Raw genomic sequence first — 19,822 nt, 5'->3', positions numbered from 1 at the left:
CGCGCAGTCTGGAGGCGCTGAGGAACATTTCATGTTCCGGCACTCGAATCCAGCAGGATGGCACACAAATCCTGATCCCGTCTTTTACAATTACTTGGCTGAAATCCCTCGCCACTCTCCCTGATTCTCGCCCCGTCCTTCAGTTTGACCTCGCCTGTACTCTCACCATATTATATATAGCCCTTTATTATATGCATATATATGTGTGCCTTCGTATTCAGGTATGGTATATATATGTATGTGTGTGTTCAGAGGCCTGTTTATATATGTATGTGTGTATCACGCATGCACACATATATACGTACACGTATACCTTTCTGCTGTGCCTCCCGTCACCACCAGGAGATTGTACGCTCTTTGACAGCAGTGTCCGCCTGTCTGGTGCCTCATAGACTTCTCTTATACCGTGCACACTTTGTTTTGTTTTTCCTTTTTCACTCAGACCTGCCTAGGATTCTCCCAATGAGATATGCCAGTGGAGACCTTCCCTGCCGGGACCCCTGAGACACTAAACAGCCGATAGGGGTCAGAAGCAGTAGGTGAACCCAGATCGTTCTGACGCCCACAACAGTTCTGTATACTATGCAACGTTGATTTGGTGCTGCAGGGGACAGAGCCCCAGTGCAGGAGGCAGGAGGACCTGAGTTCAAATCTCACCTCAGACCCTTGACACTCACTAGCTGTGTGACCTTGAGCAAGTCACTTAACCCCAACTGCCTCATCCTGGGTCATCTCCGGTCAACCTGATGAATATCTGGTCACTGGATTCCAATGGCTCTGGAGGAGAAGTGAGGCTGGTGACCTGCACAGCCCTCCCTCACTCAAAACAAAGCCAAGTGCAAGTCATGTCATCGTTTCTCTGCTGGCGTGGTCTTCTTCAGCAGTGAAGGACGAACACACACATGTTCTATGCCTCTCTAGAAACCTTTGTGTTTCTGGCTCCATTAAAAATGCATTTTGTTTTCTGATGTTACAGTGAAGCAGCTGAGCAATCACATTGTATGTTTATCATGTTTTTAGCTTTGAGTCAGAAGAGGGACAGTTGGAGGACTGAGGAAACTGGGAAGAAAACAGTAGGTAATTATCCCTGCCCTCTTGGAATTTATGCTCTTGTAGTGGGGCCAGAGAAATAAGTGAAATGATTTCTATAATTTAAAAAGTATCCTGAAAACATGAATAAATGGCATTAATTCACCCTTAATCAAGTTCACAAAGTTGTTTTATGTGTTGCTGTTGCAGCGTACGTGTGTAGTTTCTGTTATGCTTTTTAAAAGTTTAATAGTTTATTTTCCCCCAATCTTATATAAATTTTCACAGTTCCCATAGTGTCTGTGCTCTTGGGCTAGTGTGAAAACCTTATACCTCTATTTCTGTGGAACTAAATAGTCATCGTTTACTAAGGAATATTAAGCTTCATAAGCTCTTCATCTTCATCCATAACCATTCATTGAGAAGGATTCAAAGAACTAACTGTCAAGAATATTTTCCCTCATTAAATCTACGCAAGGGATTTTATCAAGCTACTGACAAAGTAGGTCCCCAAATGAATCTCTAATCAGATAAACCTTTTCCTCTCCCTCTCAACTTCTTTGAACTAAATTCTAGCTAAATGTAGACTTCTCCCAGAACCAAGATATCAGTAGGAGTCACATGCTTCTAGCAGAGGAGAAAATTTGGCTCTACCCTTGGTGTTCCAGGAGGGATACAAGAGTGCTCAGTGGGTTTTTTTGTTTGTTTGTTTTAATATCTCAGACTTCATCTTGAAATTTTCCTGGATCAGGTTTCATAATGCTGTTTGCATAATGCCCATACATACATCAGATTAGAGCTAATTTTATTTTACCAGAAATATATGAAACACTTTTTCATAACTAATGGGTTCCAAGGAACTTCATTAATATTTTTAAAGCGTAAAGAAGCATCTTTCCTCTACTTCTTTTAGAACAGGGTTTCTTAACTTTTTGTGTCATGTTAGAAAAAAGCGCTCTGTGAGATGGAGAAAAAAAATTCATTCCACAAAGCCCTTCTCCTATGCCCCCATTGCAGTATGGTTACCCTGCATTTTAAAAAGTTTGCCAGCTGAATGCTAGTTTTGCCAGATTCTACCAAGCTGGAAAGACTGAGAATATGGCTTGGTAACAAAATGAGATTCCTGTGTAAGAACTAGACAATTTAAATTCAGAGAGCTTCATCATCTACAGGTTGTCCACAAGGTTATAAAGTCTTAATTTTGGTAATCCATGAAGCAAATTATAATAAAAATGTATCCTTAATCCTGCATGGTCCTTTCCTCTTTCATAATTGGAGTGGTAAGGGGAAAAGAACTTTAGAGAACTACAAATCATAACATTTTAAACCACCTACAAACATCAGATTAACTCTGAATGTGAGCTATTTGTATCCAGTGACAACTGGGGCTCTGCTGGTCCAACTAAACTACATTTATAAAGACCATCTCGCAATAAATGAAATCAAAAGGCATACTGCAGTCAAATGGAAGGACTGGTCACAAGTTCTCAGTTGTGAACGAATGAGTTGATTTCATTACATACGCTCAAATTCACCAAACAACATCATTTTGTGAAGGAACATTTAACTATCTCACCTTGATGCCAGCGGGATCACCATGCAGCAGTTTTTGCCAAGGATAAATACATTTAAGTATATAAACAAATCTGCAAAATAATATGGGGGAAGGGAAGATTATCAACAATATTACAAATCATTTTTTTAAAAGTCAGGAAAACAAGGTCATTGAAGATCATTTGTAAATATATATGAAACTAGAAGGATTGGGTACATAAATAAGATATAATAAAATGTTTATGGAAAAAATGTAGTTAACCAACTATGTAAAATAGATTTTTTTTTAAAGGAAGAAAAGGAGAAATGCTGTAAAATTCCTCAAAGTTAAAAGGGACTTCAGAGACCATTTCCTCCAACCACATCATTTTAGAGATCAGGAAACATAAGTGCAGAGAAGTTTAGTTATCTTCACTCCCATTCAAGAAGGTTTTAGAAATGACTTTCCCAATCACACTACGACACATTTGGTTATATGAGAAGGTGGATGAAGTAAAGATTACTGCAGTATTGCCAGTGTGTGGAGGGGAAGTCTCCCTACCCAAGATGATTTGTGTTTTTAGAATAAATTCAACTAGTGCAGCATGAGTAATCATGATGTTTATTAGGTATTAGATATGAAAGCATTCTGTAGTAAGCAAGAATTATTTACCATGCAGAAAGGTGACTACATAAAAAAATGTGCCGTACCTCCCCAAAGTACCTTCTACCTCTAGATCCTATCTTTGACCCAGGGTAGATAAAAGGATTTGAAGTAAAGAATACAAGACATTTTCAAAGAATGTAAATTGAAGGAGGAGGGAGCAAGAAAAAGATATCAAATCTATTATAGAGGAACGTGATCAGATGTCAGGAAATAAAGTGGAAATGAGTATATACATATATACATACATGTGTGTGTGTATGTAAATGGAGGCAGAGACATATGTACATACACATAAAACATGCATGCATATATGTGTACATACATGTGTGTATATACATGTGTATATGTATTTTATATTTAGAGAGAGAGACAGAAGACCTGAGTTCAAATCCAGGCTCTACCAGTTATTATCTGGGAGATCTTGAAATAACAACAATTATAATAATAGTTAGCATTTTCATTATATATACTATATATATACATGTAGGTACTATGCTAAGCGCTTTAAAATGTTATCTCATTTACTCCTCATAACAACCCTGGGATGTAGTTGCTATTATTATCCCCATTTTACAGTTGAGGAAACTGAGGTGTAATTGCCCAAGGTCACTCATTTGGAAAGTGTCTGAGGCTGAATTTGAACTTGGTTCTTACTGACCCCAGACCCAGAACTCTATCCACTGTGCCACATAGCTCCCATAGAACTCCTGAGGAAAGTTGACTGAGCTCAGTGACCAAGAAAGAGAAAACCTATTGCCAGGATGGAAGGAAAGGGATACCAGAGAGTAAGAAGAAACCCAGTCAGAGTTTTAACTACCTGTAAAACAAGCAGCTTCTACCTGGAACTGAGGCATAGAAAGGTGGTCAGTAGTAAGGGTGAGTAACCCAAGGCTTCAAACTTAAGAAAGGCATGATGTTCTGGTCCGAACCTGACTCAGGCCGGTCCCCTGGTACTTTACGTTAGATAGTAGAACAAAATGAGATACTTCTAGGTCATTCAGCACTCAACAAAAGATTTACTTAGCTATAGCAGGAGTGGGCTTTCCAAAAGAACATTCAAGCTGACTGAAACTCACTTGGCTGGATTGCCCATCTTTTTCACCAACACCAGCAAGTGCCTGGAGCAACTCGTGTCTTTTTGTTTGTTTGTTTGTGTTTGTTTTCACTCTTGTAACCAGAAAGTGATGGCAAAAGCCTGAGACTTTTTTTCCCTGATCCAATCAGGATTCAAGGTTAATATAAATACCTTTTAGGGAAACTAGCGTACCGTATATGAGAAAGGGGTTAGGCTATGGCTTCCCCACCACCTGAGATGATAAATGTGGGTGTGAATTCTACAACAATCCATTAAAGAACTTTGAGTAATGACTAGATATTATTATGTAACAAGACTACATACCTGTACTGTATCTAATGTTTATTGAGCTTGTAACCTGAGAGACCTATGTATTACAGGAAAATAGTTTTTCACTGACTGACAGAACAAGTACAGAAGGGGCACAAATAGAGGAAGGAAGGTAAAAAAGAGATATTGTGATACCAAAGTTAAAATCTAGGGGTAGTCCTGTCTCCTCAATCAATCTTTTTGGACATTAGTGGCAGAAAATGTTCTATTAAATGAAGAACTGACAGGGTGCCTTCTCTTTGGGAGTCACATTTTCTCATAGCCTAACTAATAGAATGGCAATGTCTCTGGCAGAATCAGAGAGACAGAGAGAAAGGGCTTGTTGGAAGGTAGGGGGAGTAATTGCTCCTACTAAGATATGCTTCTGTATGATACAAAAAATTCAAGCATCTGCCTTCAGATGGGTTTGTTAACTCATAGGTTCATAAATACAGCTCTGGATATAATTTCAGAAGTTTAGTCTAGTCCCCTAATTTTCCAGATGAGGAAATTAAGACTTAAGGATTTTTCATGACTTGCTTAGGAACATACAGCTAGTAAAACACAGTGCTTGGAACACAGTCTGGAACATATTAGGTGCTAAACATGTGTTTATTGATAGATCAGTAGTAAATATCAGAAGGAGAATCTGAACCCAGGTTGTCTTGGCTTCAAGTCCAGCAGCCTATTCAATGTGCCATGTCACATTGCTGCACAGGCAACAAGACACTACTTGTCATGCCCAGCCATTATCCCTCATGGCACCTGGAACATAGAAGATAATTAATAAATGATATTAATTGATTGACTCAGTTCATGACCATCCCCTCCCCTTTTCTGGTATCCTTAATGATGTCTTTGATATAATTTCTCCATTCAAACAATTACTCATGATAGGATAGTCTATTTATACCCACCACAAATTTTTTCCATTTCATTTGATCTAATTAATACCTTTCTATTTTAATTTTCCTGAGATTATTGTATTTCATGATTTGTAGCCATATAAAATCACTAAGAGCATGTGGGTTGTTTTTTCACTGGTGTGCATCAAAAAACAGCTTGGAATCAAAGTACAGTTTCCCAAAGGCAATTGAACCTACTCTCTCTCTTCCTCTTAGTTCTGGATCTAGAGCAGCGTCCATTTGCAGCATTTGTCTAAGACGCTGATGATAGACGTAATTATATAGACTAACTCAGTGAGTTGACTGTCCAACCACATGTACTAATCTGATCAATATGCGTTTTTCTTCTACTTTGTTTTTTCAGTGTAATGGGACTAATCTCTTTCAATCAATCACCTCCTTGAGGAAGTTTTGTAGTATTCTGAAGCTCAATGCAACTAGTGCAATTTACAAATATAAGCGTCTGGAGATCATCAGCATCTGTACCATGGCGCTAGCAAACTCCCTAAATGAACATCTGTTTCCCTAACTTTATGTCTCACTTCATATTAATACTGAGCAAACTAAGTTCTTTACAGTCACATCTATTATAGAATTTTGTATATTTTAATACATGTGTAAGGGATATTTTTGAGTGGACTTTAAGACTTAATTTTTACACTAGCAAATTTTTTAAAAATCAAGAAATAATAACCACAGTGGGATTATATAACCTCTGTACTTTTCAGTCAGTTATATGGAAGTAAAGATGTGATCTATTGTAGAAAATCACTTGTGAAAGCGTAACTACTCTGTTTTCATGCTTTAATGAAGGATACCCTCATCAAATGCATGTAACATTATCTTTACCATTGCCTGAATCTTCTCCTCTTAAAATATCTTGAAAATATATCTCTCAGTGCCTTTATAATTATGCAATCACTAGGACAAATTTCAGTGCTATATATGCAGTCAGATCCATCCCCTCTGCCTAACTAACCTTCTTAACTGCCTGTGCTATTTCCTTCCTTAGTGCTTTGGACATGGAGGTAGAGCCCAAATGTGGTAGACCTACTTTATTGCTAAGGAGTATAGAAATACTAACGCACCTATTCTGTTTTTCATGTTTTAGTTGTCCCTCTTGTAATTTTACCAATAAATACTCTTGAGAGGAGCTAGCTTAGCTGGTTAAATTTTATTCAGTCATGTCCTACTCTTCATGACCCCATTTGAAATTTTCTTGGCAAAAATACTGGAGTGGTCTGCCATTTCCTTCTCCAGCTCATTTTGCAGGTAAGGAACTGAGGCAAAAAAGGTTAAATGACTTGCCCAGTCACACAGCTATTAGTATCTGAGGCCAGGTTTAAACTCAGAAAGCTATCCACTGTTCCACCTAGCTGCCCCAGCTGGTTAAATATAACAGCTTAAAAACAAACAAGCAAACAATTCCTCATGTTGTTCAGACATTTTTAGTTGTGTCCAACTCTTTGGGGTTTTCTTGACAAAGATAATAGAGCAGTTTTCCATTTCCTTCTCCAGCTCATTTTACAGAGGAGGAAACTGAGCCAAATATGGTTAAGTGAGTTGCTCAGCTAGGAAGTGTCTAAGGCTATTTTTGAGTTCAGGAAGATGAGTCTTCTTGACTCCAGATGTGGCACGCTATTCACTGCCCCACCTAAGTGCATTAGGATTTTTTAAAATTAGAATTTCCTAAATTTTATTATAAACTTATCTTGAATTTAGAATTCACAGATGAGCAATTTTTTGGCAGAGTACCTTGCTAGAGATACACAAGGACCTGATTTGATTGTCTTTATACAATATTATAATAGTCATAGTAATAACACAATAATAATTATGTTATATATTAATTATATTTATTAATTATTAATATGATATATTCGTTATTATAACAATATTAATAATAATAGTATAAATAATATAGTATGGCAGGAGGCAGCCTAGATTTGAAGTCAAAGAACAGGGCTCAAAACTCACTGATGCTACTAACTGTGGCGACTCTAGATGGCAGGCAAGGGAATTCAGCTCTTTGGGTCTCATTTTTCTTATCTGTAAAGATAAAGGATCGGATCAAATTATTTTTAAGGTCCTGTCTAGCTCAGCATCTATGATTTCATAATTCCAACAGATTGGTGCAAAGCAAAGTGGTCTGTATGAGATGAGTGATCAAGGAAGACTTCCTGGAAGGAGGAGCTAGAGTTAGACTCTAAATTTTTTCAGAGTTTTAGAATTTAAAACATGGATCAGAATCCAGCAGGCAAAGAAAAGGAGACAGTTTTCCAGATACACTTTCATACATATTTCCAAAAATAATTCCTTACAAAATAAAATGCTTGTTATGCTAAAATTACATTAATCAGAATGCTTATGTGAGGGGAAAATGTTTACTTGAAAGGATCAGGATAATTGTTTAAAGAATTATGGTCATTATAGAAAAGTCTCTCTTTGCCATGTACAGATATGAGCGTCTAACTGAACCAAGGATAACAGCCGGCAATCATCAGTGCCAAAGACAAAGGGCACAAATCATTTTCTCCTCAAAGTTAAATGTTGTATAGTCATTTTCAGTGATGTCTGACCCTTTGTGACCCCCTTTGGGGTTTTCTTGCAAAGATAATGGAGTGATTTCCTTCTCAAGTTCACTTTACAGGTAAGTAACTAAGGCAAAAAAAAGGTTAAGTGACTTGCCCAGGGTCACACAGATAGTTCTGGGTTTCAAAGGCTACAGCATAGCAGCAAAAGGCAAAGCCAGGTAGGCTGAGGAGGGCCTTAGTACCAACTGTATCTTAAGGAGCAGCCTAGTTGAATTTCAGGCTCATAAGCAAAAGTTCAACTACTGGGTTATTAATTTTATGGCTCTCATGAAGACTGTCTATTATGGTTAAATGGTTGTCCATGGACCAACCTTTCTTTTTGAAGTATTGAACCAATGTTACTTTTAATAATATTACTGTTAAAAGAAAAAAAAAAACAAAGAAAAAGGTAGGAATTGGGTACCATTATGTAATGGGCAGCAAGGTGGTACATTGGATACAGTGCTAGGCCTGGAGCTCCTGAGTTCAAATCTGGCCTCAGACGCTTGCTAGCTGTGTGACCCTGAGGGAGTCACCTAACTCTAATTGCCTTGGTTTCCTCATGTGTAAAATGAGCTGGAGAAGAAAACGGCGAATCACTCTAGTATCTCTGCCAAGAAAACCCCAAATGGAGTCATGAGGAGTCGGACAAGATTGAGTAACAACAACACAATTATGTAGATAATATGATAGTGTTAGAAAAGACCTTAGTGATCATCCAACTAAGAGAGTATTAGTAAATGTTTAACAACTCTTCCTCAGGAAAAAAGAGATGTATAAATAATACATTTTAATTTCATCTGCATTATTAACATTTTCTCCCTCACTTTTAATACAACAAAACAAAGCTAATGTTAACATATAGCTGTCTAAGTCATGTTTAATGACCGTTTGAATTTGACTCCATTGGTCTAGGAAATCAGCAAAACAATAGATCAAGCCCTGATTGGTACATTTGCTGACTTTTGAGCCATAAAAGTTCACAACGAAAATCTGACAATCAACTCAAGTAGGTTCAAGCTGGTTTCAGCATGTGTCTGCATTCAGTTCTTTTATTTTACATAGAAATGATGCCCTGAGAGGCTAGGTAACTTGTCTAGGATTTATAGTGAAAGGGCTACAACTAAGCCCCATATCTCATGACAACATCCAGTGCTAAATGAAGACAACGTCAAAAACTTCAGGCTTTGGGCTTAGTGCAATGGATGTCAATGGTTTCTAATTTCTCATTAGATTGTGGGCTCCTCAAGGACAAGGACTGTCCTTTGCCTTTCTTTGTATCCCCCCAGTGCTTAGAACAGTGCTTGACATATAGTAAACACTTAATAAATGTTTATTGACTGACATATAGAACTACTTTGTCAAGGTTAAAATACACAGCCTTCCTTTCTTTTAACAAATATTAAATAATAAAAGTGAACATTTGCATTTCCATTCATAGTTATTTGTATATAATTTTGATGAACTATTTGGGAGGATTATGTTTTAAGGGTTTTTGCGGAGGGTGGGCTAGCTTGTTTCATTAAGATAAAATTTAACACCGCCCCCAAGAAAAAGGGAAAGTGTTATTTTTTAATCATGGGACCAATACAGTTTTTGGCATTTTCCCCCCATTTTACTTGCCTCATCAGACACATATGAAGGCCTGATACATCAGATGTACCTCTATGTTTTGGATGACTACTCATATAACTAACCTTAATCAAATTGTTTTAACCTTTATCAAATATGCAAATTATCAAATTATCAATGAAGGGAGAGAAAAGGGAGGGTAGGAAAGAATTTGGAACTCAAAGTTGCAAAAAACTTTTTTTAAGGTTAAAAATCTTTTTTACATGTAATTGAAAAAAAAACAAAAATTTTTTTTAAATGTAGCTTCTAATACTTTACCACCTCTCTTGCTCTTATGTCTTATAACATCATGCTCTGACACCTCATTATAGTATAGGATTGAGCAAGAATTCTCAATGCCTTTTGCAGCAAAACACAAAATGTGTCATATCCTATCGAGTTCTGAGAGATTCAAATCCAGACCCAGGGACAGAATGAATGTTTGCCATCCAAGGACCAGTCAAGCTAAATCATCATGAACTTGGTTGCAATATGATGTTGTTTTTTTTAAATCTTACCACCTTTGAAAGTCTGTTTACTGAGTTGAAAGGATCATGAGATCATAGATGTAGAGATGGAAAGAACCTTAGAGGTTATTTAGTCCGCTCCCCGCCCCCCCCCATTTTATAGAGGAAAACCAAGACCCAGGGAGAAAGAGCATAACCTGAGTGAACAGAGAGAGAATTCACAACCACTACCAGTAGCTCTCCTATTACACAACAAATCTGAGGGCAAGCATTATGTTTTCTTCATTTTTATAAACTCCCAAGTGTTGTCTTTCACAGTCAGTGAATATTTATTTATTTGTTAGGTGAATGGTCAGAAGCAATACCTAATTTTAATGGGAATGAGCACTAAGAAATTAACGCTCACATCTAAAATCCAACATCTTTTGATTTCTTCCCAATTTGCCCCCATGAAAAGACTCATATTGAAATTTATATTCAGAATATATAGGCTCAGGCAGAACTGTGCTTGAAAACACTGATACCTCAGTAGTGATCCTAGTGTTTTCATTAATCCTTTCTACAAAGGTAAAGTTTGTTCTGCTCCAACTGTATTCACATCCATCTGTAGACCAGCTTCATTTATAAGAACTAGATTTGCCATCTACACCTTTCCCCATCACTACTTTGTTTTTGCTTATCTGTTTACATTTCTCCACAACAGACTCCTTAAGGACAGGGCCAATTTTCATTTTTGACCTTTTATCCCCAGCGCTTAGCAGAGTACCTATCACATCAGAGATGCTTAATAAATGCTCATTGAATGACTTGATTAATCAAATCTAATTGAGCCATATGGGAATCTAGCCCTTGATCTTACCCTTGTTACCCACTGCTCTACCTACCCCAGCTAATGCTAGCAGTGCCTAATACAATGAAAGCACAGGTGTAATTTTCGCATTCTAAACAGCAGTTTACATGGTTTCTGTTTCCTGTTCCTCCTTTCCTGCCTTATTAATACATTTGACATATTTTAAATGTCAATGTTGTGCTAGGTGCCATGCTTGAGTTGGATAATTCCTCACCTTCAGCAAGCAGAGCCAAAGTCTTACATAATTTCTCTTGGATTGTGTATTGAAATATTTCTTTTTTTTTCTGTCTCTTTGCTACAACTAATCCTTATCTTATTTCTGTTGCTGCTCAGTTATCAACATGTAAACATTTTGACCAAGCTCAAGCCATCAAAAATTAATTCTTTATGTATTTCTTTAAATTTAATTTATTTTTTAAATTTTCTTTAAATTTCTTTAAATTAAAATTCTATAAATTAAAAATTCTTTAAGTTTAATTATCAACTATCCAACATGCTTTTTGACCAGCTCAATCCAGGAGACTTTGCTTGCAAATATCCTCCTGTAAACTCAGTGGTTATTTCATAATTCCTCTGAAACTCTCCATTCCTCAGAAGGCCTAATCAATGTTTTATATCAATTAAGCTGTTAAGAGACTTCTTGTACCTCCCCAACATAACAACAAAGCCTTTGTTAGAGCAAACAAATTAGAAGGGGGAAATGATAACTCCTCCTAAAAAAATAATCTTTAAAAATATAATTTGAGAGGGAATTATCCACAGTAGAAAACTGGAAAATTTCATGTTAAGTTTTTATAAATTGTCATGAAATTCTTTACCCAAATAAGACCTCAATTTAACTTTTGAAGTATTCACTGTCCCCAGTGAAACACCCTGTGTTCTTATCACCTGCCTAAGTTTAGCTCCAGATAGTTGAAGAGGAAGAGAAAGGGGGGAGAGAGACTGATACAGAGAGAAAGAGACAGACAGAAAGAGACAGAGAGATAGATACAGCTAGAGAAACAGAGACAGGCAAAAATTTTATTGAATTATGTAGAATATACTACAAGATGGCATTAATAGTGTACTTTAAAGTTTACAAAGCACATTTTATATATATATATATATACACACATTACAAGCACATTATCTCATCCGAGCCTCACAAGAACCTTGTGAGGTAGATACTGTTATTATCCCTACATTAGAAATGAAGAAACAGATTAAAAAAGAAATTAAGATAATGATACTGCTATTGAAAAAGGTGGGACTAAAGTAATAAAGGAAAGAACTGAATTATCCAGATTGACCATTCACATAACCCAAAGATCCAAAACCATTGGCAAGTTTCTATGACGTAAGTACATATATTGATAAATGAAAGATAGTGTTGAGAATAGAATTTTCTTCTCTAGTACAGGGCTCTCTCTCCTTTTAAATCATATTTTGAAACTATGGATTTTTAAAGTAATAGTAATAGCCCTCAAATGCATTTTTGTGACATGGAGGTAAACCCTGTTCTCTTAAAGGCTAAGCCAGCAGAGCACAAATTCAACCTAGGAAAGTTCCAAGTAGGTTTCTAGTAATGGGGTTTATGTCTCTTATCCAAGTACTGGATAATCAAAATTCACAAAATTTTATCAGGACAGGATTGACTACCAGGGAACCAATGAATATTTCTGAGAGGGGATGCTCCTTGATAAGTGAGTGATTACTTTGTTCCCCCATTTCAAGATGAACTACCTGGTTTCCTGCAAAATCAGTGTAAGCACTACCTTCCACATGAAGCCTTTTCTGATTCCACTCTTCCAACTGCTCTTATCTTACCCCTGAAATTATCTTATATTCATTTGAAAGATATTCTGTGTGTATTTATACCTGCAGACTATATAGTAGTCTCCCCTATTAGAATGTAAACTCCTCAAGAGAAAAACTTTCTTTTTCTTCATATTGTCAATGTTTAGCAAAGTGCCTAGAACATCATAGTTACTTAACAGCTGCTTGTTGACGGATAGTTTAATTGATTGATTAACATTTACTCCCCAGACAACACTGGCACTGGCAGTTTGAGTCCCCAGAAACCTACTGTTATATATCTACTATTAAATTTAGGATTTTAGGATAACAGTGTGGATTACTATCTCCCTGTCATGTAGCAAAAAGGCCCCCATTGGTGTGCTTTTCCTTAACAATCAATGAGTAGATTCAGTTTTTTAGAAAGGTATTTACTCAAATGGCATAGCAAGAATAGTAGTTATAAATCATTTCTCCCAAAAAACTTTGGGCGTCTTCTTTTACAAATATAAATAACATTCATGGAGGGAAGAGTAGGTAAAAAACTTATAGTATAAAGTAGTGAGAGACTTGGTATGGAAAACCAATTTCAGGAATATAGAGCCTTGATGTCTTTTCTTTCTCAGTAGGGAGAGGGTACCCTTTTAAAGTTGGCTTTGGAAAGAGATGATTCATAATGCTGCTTAAATGGGCTGGCTCCTTTTAGTGTATACTTCTGCTGGACATGAAACTCAGCTGGGGTTGCCTCTCATAGGCTGCCAAATCATAACTAAATGGGTCAAAATTCTGCTGGTCTGGGTCATTCAGGTCTCTTGGTTCCTGAACTGATTTCTCATTGTTCTCAGCTTCTTCAGTAATGAAACTCAGCAGTGCTTTTCCTCTGGGCAGCTGCTGTTGAACTAGACCAGGCAGATTGCTTGACCACTGGGCTGTCTGTGGCTTTCCCAGGCTGAGAAAGGTGGGTTGCTCAGCAACTGGGTTCTTCTCAACATATGACTTTTCTTCTGGATCAGTCAACCCACTGGATCCCTGAGCTCAGTCTTTGATGTGCCACTAAAGTCTTTCACCAAATTCAGCCATTGGTTCAGCTGAGTAATTTTTTTTTTTTAATGTTTAACAATCACTGCCATACAATTGCGATTTTATCCCTCCCCACCCACCCCCCACTACCTCCCTCCCTCCCCACGACTGCATACAATTCTGTATAGATTCTACATATACTTTCCTATTGAGTATATTTTCACTATAGTCATGCTATGTAGTCAGACTAAGATAAATGAAAGAATCCGTATAACAAATCAGAACATGATACACAAACAGATACACATACACAAGCATGATCTGCTACATTATGTGAGTGACTTCCATATTTCTCTCTCTGAGTGTGGAAGGCATTTTGCCTTGAGGTCCACCATTGGGATTTTTTTTTTTTTCAGAAGTTCTTGTGTTATTACAAAAATCTAAGTCTACCAGAAAAAACTCTCACACACTGTGGTTGTTGCTGTGCATAAAGTTCTCCTGGTTCTGCTCCTTTCACTCATCAGCTGAGTAATTTTACATTCTCTTCAGCTATAGTGTTACAAAGCTCTTTTCATCTGGAATACTTCTGTGGCCCTGTGGGATCAAGAATCAGGCTTGGGGTTTTGTTTTCTTTTGTTTGTCCATTTCATTTCTAAGTTCAGGTAATAGAATCATTGAACCCAGAAGTTCAAGCCATGGTGACCTTGAATCCTAGCAGGAAAATCCAAGCCAGATTTGCTACCAGACCAACAAGAAAGCCCTGAGAAGTCAGAGTGCCAGTCCCAGGACCTGGGGCAAAGGGTGGGACTTGGAACTTAAAGGAGTTATGCCATGTAGGAACTGAGTTAAGCTGTGAAACCACCCCTCACCTAGGTCTCTATGTTGATGATTCTAAAATTTACTTATTTCGTTCTTTTCTCTCTGCATAAGAGAGAATGTCACATCTCCAACCACCTATTGGACATCTTAAACCCAACATGTCCAAACCTGTACTCATTATCTTCTCCTTCAAACCTTCCCCTCTTCCTAAATTTCCTGTTACTGCTGATGGTCCCTCCAGCCTTCCATTCACCCAGGGCCACAACCTGGGTGTAATCCTTGACTCTTTGCTTTCTCTCAATTCTCCATCTTCAATCTGTTGCCAAGGCCTGCCGATTTTACCTTAAAGACATCTTTTGAATATGACCTCTTTCTCCTCTGACACTGCATTGTTAGTGCAGTGATGGTTTAAGCTTTCCTCTCCTTATGTCTGGACTATGGAAGTAGCATACTGATTAGTCTTCCTGCCACAAGGATTTCCTCACTTCAGACCAAAATGATCCTCCTAAAGCATGGGTCTGAAAACTTCTATTTGGTATTCAAACCTGCCTCCACCACCTCTTCAGTTTTCTTATACTTTACAGGCACTGAATCTTGGAGCATTTTCACTGGATATCCCTAATGTCTAAAATACCTTCCTTAACTCTGCCTCCTGGATTCCTTGACTTCCTTAAAATCCCAGCTAAAATCCTACCTTCTACAGGAAGCCATTCCTGATTTCTTTTAATTCTAATGCCTTCCTTCTGCTAATTATTTTTACTCTATACATAGTTTTTTGAATGTTGTTTCTCCCCCATTATATTGTGAACACCAGCAGGGACTATCTTTTACCTTTCTTTGTATCTCTAGTGCATAGCACACTTCTTGGCATGTGATAGGTGCTTAATAAATGTTCATTGCCCGATTGATCACTATGCTTTTTCATCAAGGGCAATGACCCTTAGCCTAGGATTAGCTCTGACATTTGTCACCTCCAAGCAGGAATGGAAGAAGTCCAACCCTCTTGTTCAACAATCCCCACTGATTTCTGACCCTGTTCACTTAATAAACAACTCCACCTTTGCTTATAGTGATGATTCCTAATTCAACCAGTTACCTTTTCCAGGTACTTGTTGCAGTCTTATATAGATGAGTGGGCAGGGACAAAATTATGAATATAGTGTGTGTCCTAGAGGTAAGTCCTTTATCTTACCTTTTCACAGCAGTTGTGCTATCTAAGTCCTTCCCTTCCTCCCCCTTTCTGAAGTGTAAAATGTTTCTTTTTATAACTAAAATGATTCCCTTTTTCCAGGCTCTGTTTTTGCCCCTTCCAATCTCAATTTTGCTAAGTTTCAACAAGTAGATTCATATCTAGTTGGTTGAATATGAGAAGCTTCAAAACTTTGGTAGCTATTCTGACTTAAAGACTGGCCTTTCCAAAAGACTCCCCTTCACTGCCACATGCATCTCTACACCATCTCTGAGGAGCCCTGGTTGAGCTAGTTTCTGATGCCTCTGCAGTATATTTCCTCCAAAAGAGTGATAGGTGTTATGATCTATGCTTTCCCTCCAATTAAAGTTCTATAGAACTTATCTATCCTGCAGAGTTACAGCACTCATTTTATTTGAGCTTAAAGGGCACAGTGAGATTCTATGTACATGCTGGAATAGTGTATTTCCCTTTTTGATTTAAGAAGAGAGAATTCTGGCTTTCAGAGTTAGAAAGGACCTTGAAGGTCTTCTTATCCTGTACCTGTAGAAGAATTTCCTCTATAATATTTCTGACATGAAGTTCTCCAACTTCTACATGAAGAGCTACAATAATGGGAACACAAGAGGTTCCAAGGTAGCCCAGCCCATTCAACTTTTAAATCCTTCTCATTGCTAGGGCTTTTTTTCACATATCAAGCAAAAATTTTCCCCAGTAACTTCCAGCCATTGTTCCTGGTTCCACAATGAACAAAGGCTTTAAATGTAGCATGAGAAATGTCACATTTAGCAAAGACCTATAAAATTTGCATAGGGTTTGGAACTGGAAGAGATCTTAAAGATCATCTGGTCCAACTCCTTTGCTTTATAGATGAGGAAATTCAGACCCAGAGAGGGGAAGTGATTTGCCCAAGGTTGCCAGTAATGAATCTCAGAAAAAAGGACTTGAAATCATATCTTCTGATTCCATATTTATCACACCTCTCATTATATTACATTTCCTAGATGGCTTCTCTATTTTAAGTCTTCCATGAAATTTGTTTACTTGGGATTTAGACAATTAGTCCTCCCTAAGTTTGTAAATATCCTTTACCTTCTTCCCATTTGGGGATAATGATAATAGCTTGAAAGTTTGCAAAGCACTTTGCATCTGATCCTCCCAGCAACCCTGTGAAGTTGCTGGTACTATTATTGTCCTCATTTTCAGATGGGAAAACAGGCAGATTATGACTTGCCCTGAGTCACATAGTTAAATGTATGAGGCAGAATTTGAACTCAGGTCTTCCTGATTCCAAGTCCAGCACTTGATAAACCATGTCACTTAGCTGCCATCTAAAGCTTGTAAGGAATAGAATATTACATGCTTGAATGGAGGGAAAAGGATGTCAGTTTAAAGTGGAAAGAACCTCAGAGATGGAAGGGACTTTGTGGTCATCTGCTTTAACCCAGGCCTTAAGCAGGAATCCTAGAAGGTACAACATGCCCCACAAGTAACCATTCAGGCTCCACATAGCCTAGTGTGTTGTAAGATGTATCATTCTGCTCTCTTTGTAAGTTTTTTGTGATAATTGGATATCTTGTTGGATCCCTGATCTTATTGATATGGGAAAAGCTCACAACCTATCCATGCCTACTCATCCTTATAATTCTTGTCCATGTCCTTCCATAGAACCTTCCTGGAAGATCTAACCAACACATTAATAGCTTTCCTTGGGGCAATACTTACACAGCTGATTTTTTTTTTATCTGAATATATGACATTATGTTTATCCCTATGAAATTTAAACTTGTTAGACTTGGAGAGACAGCACACCATAGTGGGTAGAGCTAACTTCAACTCTGGAAAGAATTAAGTTCAAGTCCCCATTATGACACATGATAGTTACGTGATCCTGTGCAAGTCACTTACCCTCTTACTGCTCTGAGCCACTCAAAGATGCCAACTGACATTGGTAAAGAAAATTTCCCTACCTGAGAGTTTCCTGAATGTATAAAGTCACAGTTCCAGTCTTTATCCCTTTCCTTGTTAGACTTCATACATTGCCCCATCTGTCCAAATTGTCTTAGATCCCAGTTCTGGCATGCCTCCCAATTTCATGTCATCTGTGTATATAACAAGCAAGATATCCGTGTCTTCACTGAAGCCGTTGATAACAATTCAAACAACTAGCCAGTCAGTCAACTAGTATTTATTAGGTCCTTACTGTGTGCCAAGTTGTTGTTGCTGCGTTCATCCTTTGTTGCTGAAGAAGACCATGCCATCAGAGAAATAATGACATGACTTGCACATGACTTTGTTTTGAGTGAGGGGGGGCTGTGCAAGGTCACCAGCCTCACTTTCTCCTCTGGAACCATCTGAATCCAGTGACCAGATATTCATCAGGATGACTGGAGATGGCCCAGGATGCAATGGGAGACCTTGGCCTCTGTAGGCCAAGGCCTTTTCAGGTACTCACTTAGGGTGAGGTAAAACCCATTCGCTTCATAGGCCTGTTTAAGAAGTAGTCAAGGGATGGCCCCTTTAATGAGGCAAAGAAAAATAATGTGCTAAACAAGGGGATTCAAAGGTAAGTGATCCTTCTATCAAGGAACTCACAATCCAATGGATGAAACAACCTGCAAACAACCATGTGCAAACCACATATGTACAGAATAGATATTAGGATAGATTCAGAGGGAAAACATGAAGATTAAGGAAGATTAAGGAAAGTTTTACAGATTAACCAACTCTATCTTGTTTCCTTCAAAACTCATTTCAGGCACTACTTCATACATGACATCTTTTATGAGCTTTCCAAATGCCTGTTTCTCTCCTCTTTACCTTCCTTCCACCAATAGCCTTGTATTTATTGTGTATGTTTGTGTGCATGTATGTATGTATGTATGTATGTGTGTATATATGTATGTAAATATGCATTGTTTTTAGTTTTGGGGTTGACTTGGTGGGGTTTGGGTTTGGTTTATTTTTATTTTATTTTTTTAAGGTGGACTCATTGGTTTGGAGCTGCAATTTCAACCATAAGGGTATGAACAATCAATTCAAAATTACTTTGCTGCCATCTACTGTCCTATGTGAAACAACATACAAAGGTGAAAAGGCCTTAGCTCATCCTTTCTCTTGGTATGTAAATACAATATCAGGAAAGTTTTCAAAAATCATGTATTTATTTCTCATGATTTGCATTTGACAGTATCCTTCCTGAACTATGCATGTTTCCTTATGTTGCTTCCCAGGCCACAAAATCTCAAACTTTGCTAGTTTGGCCCCAAAGAGCAGAGTTAGCAATAGGTGGGACCTCAAAGGCTTAAAAGTTTAAAATTATGCTTGACCAATAATCTTTTCTAAAATGATTTTCCCAAAATCTTAATGCAGTTTTAAACTTTAATAGCTTAAAAGTACACTAAGAATCTTGTGACACCCTGTATATACAAAAATGAGTCATCCAGGCTTTGTTTGAATGTGTTGGATGGTGTCGGATGAAGGGGTAACCAAAGCCTCTCTAGGCAACCCATGTTCAGACAGCTCCAATTGTTGGTAAGTTTCTCCTAAAATCAAGCCTAAGCTTACCTCTTTGTAATTCCCCCTTTTACTAGCTCTGCTCTTTGGGGTCAAGCTTAATAAATTTAATTCCTCTCTCACTTGACTTGTTAAATATGTATCTCCCTTCAAGCTAAGTTTTCTTCCTCAAGCCAAATATCTCCAGTTTATTCTAAGTAACAAACTTGTTTTCACTATAAACCTTTACTTTCAAATTCCTTCAGTCTTCCTGCACTCATTGAGAACTCACTTCCTCTGGCCAGTATCCCTGGCCACTCTTTCCAAAACTTATTGTACTTTCACTCTTATTCCCCTTACCCTGACTCACTGGTCATTGTGGGGAAAGCTGGAATATTCCTTGCTCTTTGTGGCCCTTTCCAGGCTCTCCCTCAACCATCAGTACTTAGTGATTTCTTCTTTGAGGTTTATTTGATCCACATTTATCACCCAATCAAGATTCTGATG

This window comes from Notamacropus eugenii, chromosome 4, assembly GCF_028372415.1.
Source record: "Notamacropus eugenii isolate mMacEug1 chromosome 4, mMacEug1.pri_v2, whole genome shotgun sequence".
Taxonomy (NCBI): domain Eukaryota; kingdom Metazoa; phylum Chordata; class Mammalia; order Diprotodontia; family Macropodidae; genus Notamacropus; species Notamacropus eugenii.
Note: the sequence above shows the minus strand (reverse complement) of the source record.